Source organism: Typopeltis vanoorti, chromosome 20 (genome assembly GCF_054136105.1).
Source record: "Typopeltis vanoorti isolate ZY-2024b chromosome 20, IOZ_Tvanoo_1.0, whole genome shotgun sequence".
Taxonomy (NCBI): Eukaryota; Metazoa; Arthropoda; class Arachnida; order Uropygi; family Thelyphonidae; genus Typopeltis; species Typopeltis vanoorti.
In genome coordinates, this window is record NC_143568.1 from 47142753 (window position 1) to 47156561 (window position 13809).

A 13809-nucleotide genomic window follows, 5' to 3' on the forward strand; every position below is an offset into this window, starting at 1 on the left:
TGCTTCCTTTCCACTTCCTCTTCACTAGGGCAGTCCGCGTAAGGATTATCTCCACAAGCAATTTTACGGGAATTTGATATTTCAACAAGCACATTAATTTCTCCTCTCCCCCTTCGCTTCCAATGCTCGACGTCGCTTGTCAAAGATTTAGCGCTTCAAGAATTGTGAACTTAATAAGGGTTTGCCTAGGCTGCTTTTTACCTTAAGAAGCAGGCCAGACAAAATTAAGAAGGTGTTTGCTGATAATGGAATTCGTGTATACTTTCGGTGGTGGTGGTGGGGGGGGGTTGTAATTTTTACAATGGGAAAACCTGCCGCATTGTTTCCAAAGAGGGTGGGGAATGAGAAATAGTTTAACAAGAAATCATATCGGATTTATGAGGATAAATTTATTGGGAAAAGATTTAGTGGTTTTTCAACCCGAGTGTAGGCAAATCGGCCATGAGAACACTCACAATTTACAGATTAAAAAAAAATTACATATATAGCCTTTCAATTAGGAAAGACCTGGGTTCGATTCTTGTTGTGGCGAGGGGAATCCTTATATGGGCTTTTTCAGTTGAAGGTGAGTTAGCTGATATCATACAGTGGTAACAGGGTTTTTTTCTCCTCGAAACTTGGTTTCATCCCTCGTACAGACAAATCGGACTTTAGAACACATGCAATTTACAGAAAAACGATACTGTTGTTGGTGATGACAGGAGACAAATGGCGTTGATGGTAGTAGGAGAATTAAGTAGTATTAGAGAGGATGAGATGTATTAACCGAAGTAGAGTATGTGCCCTCCCACGATGAGTCCTTGGACTCCCTGGAGGTATCAAGTAATAATATATATATATATATATATGTATATATATAGATATAGATAGATAGATAGGTGGTGGTGATCGACGGTAGTGGCATTGATGGTAACAGTAGTAGTGTTGTTGTGTGTGTATATAGATATAGAGAATTAAGTTTTAACAGAGATGGAGAGATGTGTGTAATGGAGTTGAGTAGAGTGCTCATCGGGTTCGAATTTCACCGTGTGCATAGATGTTTGTGATTGTCTGTGAAAGTGGTGGTGGTGGGCTGTAGATGCCGTTGGTGTAGTTGATGATAATGTAGTTTTGGTTCGTTGTAGTTGGTGGATTGAGTGGTGGAGACAGAGTTGTAGAGTGGGTGCACACCCTTGATAAGTCTTTGGACTCCCTGGAGGTGTCACATAATAATAATAATACTAACTTATTTTTAACTGTATTAACACACCAAACAAACTATTTAATAAAAAATTAGTGTTTATTAAATGGCTTATATTTCGCTGGATTTTAAACCAGCATCTTCAGAGCCCAAAGTAGTAAGTGAAACAATTCAAAATGTAAAATGCCAAAGATCTAAAGCCCTAATTTGGCACTCTCTAATGTTGTAAAAAGAAGTGTTACAGCTATGTAGGAGTTCATCTTTTAGATAAGAATTTCCCAAATTATGACAGGTCAGGACTGGTCAACCATGTTTTGGACAACTCACACAGGATAAGATGACAAAAAACCTATTTAGAAGTTGTTACAGGTCAGAAAATCTTATTTTTAGAGTCAATCATGGCTATGAAGAATTTTCTTAACTTGAACAAGTTATAGTCATCAATGCTGGTTTAAAATCCAACAAAACATAAGCCATAAATTAAAGATACCAAGAAATTATATACTTGGTTTAATCCTTTATCCAGGTGTAGGCAAACAAGTTTGCACCTGAACTATTTTACTTAAACCTTGGTATCAGATCTGGCTCTGACTCCCACTGACGAGACCTCAATAAAGGTCGAAACCTGTCTGGGTAGTGACCCTTCCCATAATGCATAGCATTATACATACCTGCAAGGATATGTGCTTTGCATTATAGGATACTAAGGCAAGTGATCTGAAGTTATAAGCTTCTATATAAGAGTTGCCCCAGTCCTGAAAATAGTTCAGGTGCAAACTTGTTTGCCTGCACTTGGATAAGGGATTAAACCAAGTATATAATTTCTTGGTATCTTTAATTTGTAGTATAACCAAGTGGAAAAACTTCCAATAAAACATAAGCCAGTTATTAAACATCTTTTCTTAATGAAACTTGTGCCATTATCACAGTTATTATATACACATACTCACAAGAATATAGCAATTTTATTACTGCAAATATTTCAACTAGTAACTAAATGATCATCATCAGTGCATCAGCATGATCACAAGGTGAAGCTACAACAAAGAATATTTGCAGAGCTGAACCATGTGGTTACAATAAATAAGATTACAATTAAGGCCTAAATTTAAAATTAAATGATTTGAATAAAATAAAATCTAATTACATAATGAAATAACACAGCATTGTATTTAAAAAAAAAAAAAAATTAAAATAATAATAATTGTGACACCTTCAGGGAGTCCAAACACTTATCCAGAGAGGGCACCTACTCTCCATCTCCACCACTTAATTAAGGCCTGAATTTAAAATTAAATGATTTGATATAAAATAAAATTTAATTACATAATAAAATGACACAACATTGTATTAAAAATAAATAAAAATAAAAAATAATTAAAATAATAATAATTATTATTATTACATGACACCTCCAGGCAGTCCAAAACTCATCAAAGGAGGACATCTACTCTCCATCTCCACCACTCAATCCACCAACTACAACAAATCGCCACTACCATTCAACTACATAAATGCCATCTACCATCCACCACCACCATTAGTATTTTCACAGAAAATCACAAACAACCATGCCCATGGATTCAAACCCGCAACCTTTTGGCTGGAGAGCGGATATGCTAACCACTCAGCCAATCAGGCTTTTTTACATTATTAAAAAATAAAAATGGGAAAACATTATTGCTTGGCTACGAGGATAAAACTCTCCAATCATGGCACTAGGGTGACAGTCATTCCGATTTAAATTTGTTCAGTGTAGAAGTGCTTCATAAGCACTGCGACATTGCAGCACCCCCAAGGAAAAAATGAAAAATTTTAATTTTGTTTGTGTTTCTATAAATAATAACAATGCTTACAATGTTATATAAATGCAATACAACATGTTAAAGGTTACAGCTTATGTTTCGACAGTGATTGAATAGTTAATAATTGAAATTGTTCGATTAACGCTTTAGATTACGAAACAAATACACTGCGATCTAATGCAGTGTCGATATTATCACTTTCAACCAATTGCAGCCAGTCTCGCTGATATTCGTTTGCGCTTGTGATTGCACGTTACAAGTCATTCTGACACTGCTCAAACAAGCAGTGTATTGTATGCTTGCGTGCGTTATTTCTGTGGGATACAAAACTTTTATTATTGGTGTGTGTTCATGGTGAGGGTGAACTATTTTTTTGATACGAGTGTCACTGTTGAAAATATGAAAAGAATTATATTTTTCAATTATCATTACACGAAACAAATACACTGCGATCTAACGCAGTGTCAGAATTATCGTGTTTGGCCAAATGCAGCCATCTCACCTATATTCGTTTGCACTTGTGATGCACGCTACAAGTCATTCTGACACTACTCATTTGAGCAGTGTATTATGCTTGCACGCGTTATTTCTGTGAGATAAGAAACTTTTATTATTGGTATAATAAAATTAGTTTAATCCTTTTTCCAAGTGTGAGCAAACAAAGTTTGCACCTGAAAATAACTTCAGGACTGGGGTAAGGTGGTACAACACCAGGGCAACTCGTTGCAAAGGTGGAGCAAGCTACCAACACTCCTATCTCAGTATATCCTATAATTCAAAACACATCTCCTTGCGGATATGTCTAATGTTATGCATTAAGGGAAGGGACACTACCCAGACTAGTTTCGACCTTTATTGAGGTCTCTTCAGTAGGAGTTGCCAAATGGTGTGCCACCCTTTTTTAATAAATTACTCTGGATTTAGAGAAAGATGCTCCACCTTTGCAACGAGTTGCCCTGGTGTTGTACCACCTTACCCCAGTCCTGAAGATACTTTCAGGCGCAAACTTTGTTTGCTCACACTTGGAAAAAGGATTAAACTAATTTTATTATACTCTAACCAAGTGAAAAATAAACTTTCATTTTATTATTGGTGTTTGTTCGTGGTGAGGGTGAAATATTTTTAATAAAGCAATTTTTTAATATGTAAATTTATTTATTAATAAATTTGTTACTAATTAGGAAAAAAAGAATTATTTATTTTTTTTAAAAATTTTGTATATGCAGCATCCCCCACTTAAAATTTTCACCGGCTGCCACTGTTCAGCACTTTCTTTAAATAACCGCTCATACTTAAACCTGCAAGAATATAAAGGTGAGTATTAGACCATATTTGTTATCTGCTCTAATTCCCAAGCTCTCCAGCAAGAATTGAATGCATCCAGTGCATCCAACTACAGAATGGTTTCACTTCAAGGAAGTTTAAACACATCTTGGACTCTTACAAGCTCACTGCCAAAAACTCTGACCTGTACAGCAAGTCCCTATCCCAGATATTGCAGGCATTTCTGAGACGATTGCTATGATCCTGAAAAGATATAATTTAGTTCCTACTTTTTTCCCTATCAACAAATTTCTATCCACAAAAGATGAATAGCCCCCCCCCCCCCGGTGTTTACCATTCCATGCAAGTGCCTCCTCTTGTACTTTGGACAAACAGAATGTTTTGTTGAAAAATGATTACGAGAACACCAGTCTTATATTAACAACAATAAACCTAAACAATCTGGACTTGCTTAGCATGGAGTGGACTGACAATGATATCCTATGGTCCAGTACTCGCCTTTTACATTGCCGCAGGTTTAGGTAAGTGCTTATTTAAAGAGAGTGCCGAAGCACTTCTACACTGCCCAAATTTAAATCAGAATGACTGTCTCTCTATTGTCAAGATTTGGAGAGTTTCATCCTCACAAATGGCAAGCAATAATGTTCCTCCATTTTAATTTTTAATTTTAATTATTTTTATTTATTTATTTTTTTTAACGAATAACAATAGGATCCCCAAATTAGCATATAAATATAAACCTACAGGAAGAAGAGACCGTGGACATCCAAGATTAAGTGCAAAGATCAACTTCATCTGCAGAGCAGGATTATTTGCAGTAATAAAATTACTATATTCTTGTGAATAGGTGTGTATAATAATTAATAAACATCTTTTTTATAAAATAACTTGTTTGGTATCATTAATACTATTAAAATAAGTTATGAACAATTAAGCAAACTTACCTCTGTGCAAAAAACATTGCAAAATAAATAAATCTTATAAATTCTACTTGTTTTGCTACAAAATTATGATTAAGTTAATATTCCTGAACTGTGAAATGGAACTTTATCACTGTTTTAATAGTGGTGATGCATGGTAGATGGTCAAAGGCCATCTGAAAAAAGCAGTGTCAGAATGTATACCTGGAGTCAGAAGGATAAATCAAGTAGGAATTAGAATGATAAATAGCATCATTAAGCAGGATTTGCAGACAAAAAAAAAATTGTGGAGGGAATATAAAGAAAATGTGGTAAAGAAGGACAATGCTAATTTGAAAAAGAAGAGGCCGGAAAGAAATTTAGGAGTCATGTGCCAGAAATATTCAAAATAAGAAGAATGAAATTTTTGCTTTGATTGAGTTGATTCATCCCAGAATTGTTGGTATAATTGAGACATGGTTAGATGAGAATGACATCCTGATAAAAATAGAATCGCTTCTGTTACGCAATTGGAAGAACAACGAAACATTGCTCCCTTTGATTTGAAAAGACCTGCATTTGATTCTTGTTGTGATGAGAGGAATCTTTATATGGGCTTTTTCAATTGAAGGTGAGTTAACTTATTTCATGTGAGATAGCAGAGTCCCCCCCCAGAAACTCAGATTTTTCATCCTGTTCACAGGCAAATCGTCCATAAGAGCACATGCAGTTTACAGACAAAAATACTGTTGTTTTTTTGGTTGTGGGCAGTAGATGGCATCAATGGTAGTGTCATTGAGAGTAGTCAGAGAATTAAGTAGGGAAGACCGTGAGATGTGTGTAGTGGAGTGGAGTGGAGCAGTGTCCTGCAATGAGGCCTTGGACTCCTTGGAGGTGTCATGTAATAATAATAATAATAATAATGCAGATGGATGGATATGATATTTATTTTTGACAGAAAGAAAGGGAGGAGGGGAACTGTTGATGGTAGCAGATGAGTTGTACCCATCTGATGTAGATTTGCAAGGAGCAAATTATGGCAGTGGTTTTGAGATAGTATGGTGTGAAGTAGAGGTGAAAAAGATGAAATATTTAGTTGGGTGTTATTATAGACCTGGTAATGTGGAGGGTAGTAAGCAGGAAATGTATAGGAAAATCAGCATGGTTAGCAAGAAATGAGTAATCATTATGGGTGACTTTAATTTAATTAAGGTAATATTAATTGAGTTTTTGAAAGACAACTACCTAAGGCAGTGTTTAACAGCAGGTACATGAGGATCTAGGGTCTTATATTTGATCACATCATCATCAGACAATGCTATTATAAATGGGGATGTCAAATCACTCTCTCACCATCTGGTGGAAGATTTGAGGTGATCACTTGAAGCATGGCCATCCATATGAGGACTTCTGTTAGAAAAGGATATATGTGGAACTATAAGCTAATGATTATGAGAAGCTCCAGAGACTGTGTGTAGCAATAACATGGAATGAGGAATGGGAAGAAAAGGATATCAATGTTGCTCGGGTCGTACTCCAGAACTATAGTGGAGCAGAATGTATTCCAAGGGTCAAGAATTTAAATAGAGCAGGCGTGAAATGGATGAATGAAGAAGTAAGGCATGTAATCTGGAAGAAGCACAAGATGAGTGGTGGTAACAGTCAGTTGCGTGAGGAGTGCAAAGACAGGCAAGGAAGGTGACTTACTTCATTAGGGTAACAAAAGAGCAGTATGAGTAGCAGTCAACTAATAAGGAAGGTGGGAGCAAGCAGTTGAGGACCAAGCTTTTTTTGCATAGAGAGTGATGAGTGGAGTATGGCTAGTTTGAAGAGGATGAAATGTTTAAGGCATGGTATGATAAACTGTGTGTGTGTGACAGTGGCACTGCTCATGAAGAGTCTTTTGATTCCATGGAGATATAATAATAATAATAATTATATTAATTATTATTAATTATGAGTGAAACTAGCTGCTGAGACCAAAAGAAATTCTAAATAGTTCTTTCATTATGTGGCAAGTAAAAGGAGGAATTGACTATTGAAGAATAACTTTAAAAAGTGTTGATGGTGGGGAGGTAACAAAAGCAAATCAAATAGTTTATTACTGAGTGAACGTTTTGCAAGGATGTACCATCTGGGTGATGATGTTGTAATGGCTGATGTGAAATAGAGGTTGATGAAGTGGAGGTGCTTAGGGTACTGCAGAATATGTCAACGGAGTTAAAAGATGGCAAATATCCCCACTGCATAAAGTAAGCTCCAAGGCATAAGTAGCAAATTATAAATAAATCAGTACCACAAGAGTAGTTGTTAAGATAATGGAGAAGTTGGTAAAAGATAGAATTCAATTCCAGGTGGACAAGAATATGATAGTTTATAAGGGGCAACATGGTTTTGTGCAGGGTAGGTCTGCCTTAGTAATTTGCTTACTTTTTATAATAAAGTGACAATGTAGTTGGATAAGGGAAATGGTTACTTATCTGTATTGCTAGATTTTATGAAGCCATTTGACAGGATCTCACATAGAACACTGTTGCATAAATTGTAGAAAATGGAGATGAATACAAATCTGGTGATTTAGGTAACATGGTGACTGATGGATAGATATCAAAGAATGGTTTATGGAGGAATTGAGTCCAGGACAAAGCAGGTAACCAGTGGTGTACCACAGGGCTTGAGGAAGAAGAGATCACAAGCTGTGTGCTATATTGATGGAATGGAAAAATCAATGTATAATAACTTATATGATAGAATCATATAAGTTATTAAAGGGAGGTTTATAGGATTGGCATGTCAGACTTTTTTTGGTACATGGCAGGAAAGGAGAAAACCAGAAGTCACCCCTGGATATTATATAAGACTGTGGTTATCAAGAATGTTAGGACCAGATTTTTTTTCTTGGAGGGTGGTGAATGGGTGGAATGGATTCCCAGAGGTGTTTATTATTATTATTATTATTATTGTATGGGCACCTGCATGGAGTGTGAAGACTCATCGCTACATCTGTTAATGAGAGGTATAATAGGTATTGTGTAAACAATGGCCCTCATACAATGAGTCTTCCAACCCTATGGAGATATCTATACAATAATAATAATAATAATAATTTGCTGATATCTTCACATGACATGACATGATTGTGAATGAGCTATCAGCACTGTCACAGGTTGATGAGATGGATCATGTGGTGTGGTTTGGGAAGTGGTCAGATGGGAAAAGGACAAGAGGGTATATACATATATATGTGGAATTATAACTTCAGTAATTATGTGAAGCACTGATGTCAACTAATGTCAGTACAGTGGGTTGGTAAGCTGTGGGAATGAGTAAAAGATAAAGTAGAAATAAGATGGAGATAGATGAACACTGAAATTGTGCAAACAGTGTGGGAAAGATGTTATTATGGAGATGAGATAGTTTGTAGTGGTCAGATGTATGATGAATATAAAATTCAGGCCAGAAAGTTGATGAGCATAGTAAACAAAGAAATATTGCAGCATATGAAGAGTTTGACATGATCTTTCTTTCAATATATGGCAAGCAAGACGGAAAATAATTATAGAAAGGTGGCACTAGTAGATAGTAATGGCAACTAAGTGGACATAGCAAAAGATGTAGTGGAGTTATTTAATGAGTCCTTTATCAGCATATATCATGCCGGTGTAAATGATGTTTTGCTCATATAAGAAAGGAAGCAAATATTAGAGGTGAAAGAATCTATGGTGTACCAAGTGTTGCTCCAGGAATGGATGAAATATTACCATGTATTTTTAAAGCATGTGCAAAACAGTTAATTATGCACTTGACTTTGTCATTTAATGAAATTCTTGCAGTGGTAAAGATTCTGAAGGAATGGAAAGAAGGCTAAATCGTACTACTCCATAGGCATGGTTTCAGGACAGATGTTTCTAATTATAGACTGCTTTTTATATCTAATTGTGGTCAGATATTGGAGAAACTCATTAATGATTGAGTTGGACATAGGATTCTCTTTGATGGCAGGTCTTGTTTTAGCAAGATTTGCTTGCATTTTATGATTGGGCAACAAATGTGTTTGATAAGGGAGATTCATTACAGTAATATTCTTGGTCTGTGCAAAGGCATTTGGATATTACATGTCATGTTGGTGGTGTGTAAGCTGCAGAAGATGGGAGATCATAGATTCGTTAGCTGGATCGAAGATTGGCTTTCTTAATAATTCCAATAAGTTGTGTATGATGCAGTAGTATCTCTGTAAAGGTGACCAATGGTGTGCCTCAGGGTTCTGTTTTTGGTCTCCAGCTGTTTAACTCAATTTGTTAATGATATCAAATTGGATTCACTGGGGATCTCCAGTTCTTTGCTAATAATGCAAAGTTAGGTAGAATTATAAGGACTATTGCTGATGTGAATTTCCTACAGGGAGATTTGAATAGAGTTTTAGCTTGGTCAAATGAGTGGGATTCTAGGTTTAATGTAGTTTTAATATGAATAAATGCAAATACCATATTGGTGGAACTGTGCTTCAAGAATTGGATGAGATTCAGGATCTTGGGAATGATGATTGACAGTGAGCTAAAGTTCTGAGGGTGTTGGAGGTGTTGCAAAGACTGCACATTGTATTGCTGCAATTGAGAGCAGTATATGCAAGTGAAACACATTGCCAGAATGTGTTGAGAATGTGGGGAGTGTAAATGATTTGAAGGTTTCAAAATGATAGACACATTGCTAGTTAAGTGGGCTTTCCATGGTGAGTTTACTGGCTTTATGCAGGGTACTGTAATAATAATCCTAATGTGAAGCTACCTACTTTCAAAATACCAGTAGCATAGGTAGCATAATTGTGAAGATACAGGAAAACTTCACTTAACGCAAATTCAGTATGTGCGATAATCAGTTAGTGTGATTGAGTGAAATGATATTATTTCCTGCTTTAAGCGAGTGATTAATCAGTTAACATGAATTTTTTACGTTACAAATTTTTCTGTCACCAATCTGCAGCGAGCGGAAAAGCTGGAAGTCATTAAGAGACATGAAAGTAATGCTAGTAATACAATGATTGTGTGAGACCTGGGATACAGCTAGTCTACAGTTCGGACTATATTCAATAAGAGCAAAGAACAAGGAAAAGTTGCTACTACTTTTTTAAGAAAGCAGATCACTTGAAATAGAACCATTTAATGTTCAAGATGGAGCATCTTCTATTACTCTGGATTGAGGATTATAACCAAAAAAGAATACCTCTTAGTACAGAGAATATTCAGGCAAAAGCCATCTATATTTTAATCTCATTGAAAGAGACCAAATTTCAAAAGGAATGTGTAAGCTTTACTGCGAGTTTAGGATGGTTTGACCATTTTAAAAATCGAACTGGACTGCATAACGTAAGAATAAGGGAATCTCCTAGTGCTGATAAAGATTCTGTGGCCAAGTTTCATGAAGAATTGCAAAGGATAATTCAGGAGGGTGATTATGACAAATCAGCAAATATTCAACATCGACGAAATTGGTCTCTTTTGTACGCATATGCTAACAGAAACTTTCCTACCTAAAACGGAAGTATCTCAACCAGGATACAAAGTATCTAAAGATCGTTTTATGCTTTTATTAGGAAGCAATGCAGAAGGCAACTTTAAACTCAAGCCTTTATTAATTTATTGTGCACAAAATCCAAGATCTAACATTATTGAAGAAATCAGCACAATCGGAAAAAACTTGGATTTAATGAATTGGATAATGAAGATGTGAGAAACTTGCTTGATTCCCATTCAGAACAGTTAAGCTAGAATGATCTCCTTAAACTAGAAGAACAGTGTGCATATGAAGAAGAAGATAATGAGTGCGAACAACAAGAGAATGTTACTACTAAGAAGCTAACTGCAAAAGAACTTGAGCTAGTTTTCAATCATATTGAGTATGATAAGGAAATTTTATTTGATGCTGATCCTGATATGGAACGAAGCTTCAAAGTCTGCCAAAATCTTGATAAAGCAATCGCCAGATATCGCAAATTACATGACAAGATGAAAAAGTCGAGTATGATTCAAACATCTTTTATTAATTTTTTTGTAAAAAAGTAGCTCAATCAAATGTTTCGAGATTAAATAAAAGTTTAAGCAATTGATTTTTATTAACTTTGAAGACTTTATCCTCTAATATAGCTTATAATGTATTTTTTCCCCAAATTTATGCTAACTGATGGACGAATTATAATTATTCCTATTGTTTATTGCATTCGCTTAATGCGATTTTGCTTAGCGCACATTAATTGATGGATTAATTAATCGCATTAAGCGAGGTTTTCCTGTATTTTATTATTATTATGACACCTCCAAGAAGTCCAAAGACTCATCGAGAGAGGGCACTCACTCTACAACTCTCCATTTCAAATCACCAACTACAGTAAAACTCATCATCTACACTAATGCCATTTACTGCCACCACCACTAGTATTTATACACACAATCACAAACATCCATGCCCATGGAGGGATTCGAACCTGCAGCCTTTTGGCTGGAGAGCAGATATCCTATGGATGGTGGAAGTAGTAAGGAATTTGTGTAATGACTGAATCATAGTAATAGAATGGATTGGGATGTGAGGGGAGTAGTTAAGACTGAGGAGATATATATTGTAAGCGGTGGTAAAGGTGATTGAGTAAGGGCAATAGTGGTGTTGAATTCATTACCAGCTGGTAGCCTAGGTAGAACAAGTTATGGCCTAAAAGTGAACTGTTGTGTTTATTTTCAAATGGCAGGAACATCTGAAATAAAGAAGATGAAATTGTTTCACTGATTGAGTTTATTCATTTAAAAATTGTTGGAAAAAAAAAGTGAAACATTGTTGAATGAGGATGATATCCTGAGGGGAATAGAAATGGTATGTACAGTGTTTTTGCAAGGTTAGAAAGGACAAGGAGCTAGGGCATATGCTACTTATGACAAAGGGAATTATGTTCACATAAGATAGACATGAAAGAGAAAAATACTGGCAATGATTTTGAGGTAGTGTGGTGTGAGATGGAGGTTGACAGGAAGAGATATTTAGTTGGATGTTGTTATAGGCCAGGAAATGTGCAGGGTGGTGATGAAGAAATGTATAAACAACTTGGGTTAGCAAACAAAGGAAGAGTGATCATTATAGGTGATTTTAATTATGGCAGTGTAGATTAGAATGAAGAGATATCATTTGGGAATAAGGAAAATAATTGTCTTCAATTCTTGAGAGATAACTATCCTAGGGAATGTGCAGAGGAGGACCTGTAAGGATAGATCAAGAATTTTAGATTTGATCCTTTCATCACAGGATATGATTGTGAGTGGAGTTTTACACTTCCCTTCAGTTGGTGAGACTGATCTTGAAGTGATTAGCAGGGTTGTGACTGACCATATGAAATCTTCTAGGAAAGGATATATATGGAATTACAAGACTGGTGATTATGAGAAGCTTAGTAAAAAACTTGGAACTATGGCATGAGAGAAGTTGAGCAGAATGCAAATAAATGCTTCTTGGGAACTGATAAAGAAATATTTAAGCACATCAATATGTGAATGCATTCTGAAGGTCAAAAGGCTGAATAAGGTTGTCAAATGGATGAATGAGGAGATTAAGCATGAAATCTGGAAGAAGACACTTTGGAGGTGACACAATGAATGATGGTAATAATCAGTTACACAAAAAGTATAAAGAGCAGGCCAGGAGAGTGACATAGTTGGTAAGGACAGCAGAAATTAGCAAATCAGACCAAGAGAAACCCTGTGGAGTTTTTTCAATGTCTGGCACATAGAAAGAAGAGTGATTTTGGCAAGATGAAAGTGGTGGATTGATAACTGCTGCACAGGACATAATTGAGGTATTCAGTGAGTAGTTCAGTGGGTTTCATCTTCAGTGTGAAATCAGAAGCTCAAGTGTAGAGAAAGAAATGAGAGAAGACTTAATGGTGAGAGCAAGAGATATATGAGTCGTTAGTAAGCCAGATCTCAACAAGGCAATAGAGATTGATGATGTATCACCATGCGTTGGTTAGTGGAGGTATTTAGATTGCTGCTGTTCAGCAGGAGATTCTTTGTTGAATTTCAAGGAAAAAAGTGCAATGGCATATCAGAAAAATGGTCCACCACAGAGAAGTGTGTTCTCTGTGGTAGACCATTCACCCTCTCCCCCCCCCCCTCACACCTCCCCTCCTCTTCAACATATATACTAACAATCAACCTATAAACCCACAGTCAAGAACCTTCTTATATGCAGATGACTTGGCTATAGCTTATCAAACAAAATCCTTTGATAACATTGAGAAACAGCTCACACGAGAACTAGAAGTCCTTACAGTTCACTATAAGAAAAACCAACTGAAACCAAATCCCAGTAAAACCCAAATGTGTCTTTTCCATCTCAATGATTGGGAGGTGAGGAGAGAGTTGAATATATAATAGGATGGTGTGAAATTGGTCAATTATCCTTATCCACCTTACCTAGGTGTTACACCAGATAGGACCTTAAATTATAAGCGACACAGAGAAGTCAGCAGCTAAAACACAAACACATAATAATATGCTGCACCAATTAACATAATCTTGGTGGGGGTGCAAGTCCACAAGTACTGTGGACTTGCACCCCCACCTAGCATACTCGACAGCTGAGTATGCTAGCCCTGTTTGGGAAA

General features: G+C 36.1%; 1 protein-coding gene across 6 annotated transcripts in view; it reads left to right on the forward strand.

The window, feature by feature from the left end:
* LOC150095411 (spermatogenesis-associated protein 6) overlaps nucleotides 1-13809 on the forward strand; it is a 523112-nt gene that overhangs the window by 58559 nt on the left and 450744 nt on the right. Inside the window, exon 2 of one of the 6 annotated variants that reach the window (XM_090410320.1) lies at nucleotides 5016-5116. The exons of the other annotated variants lie outside the window; for them this stretch is intronic. The gene's annotated coding sequence lies outside the window, so the exon portion shown is untranslated. The remainder of the gene's footprint in view (nucleotides 1-5015; nucleotides 5117-13809) is intronic. 6 annotated transcript variants of the gene reach the window in all.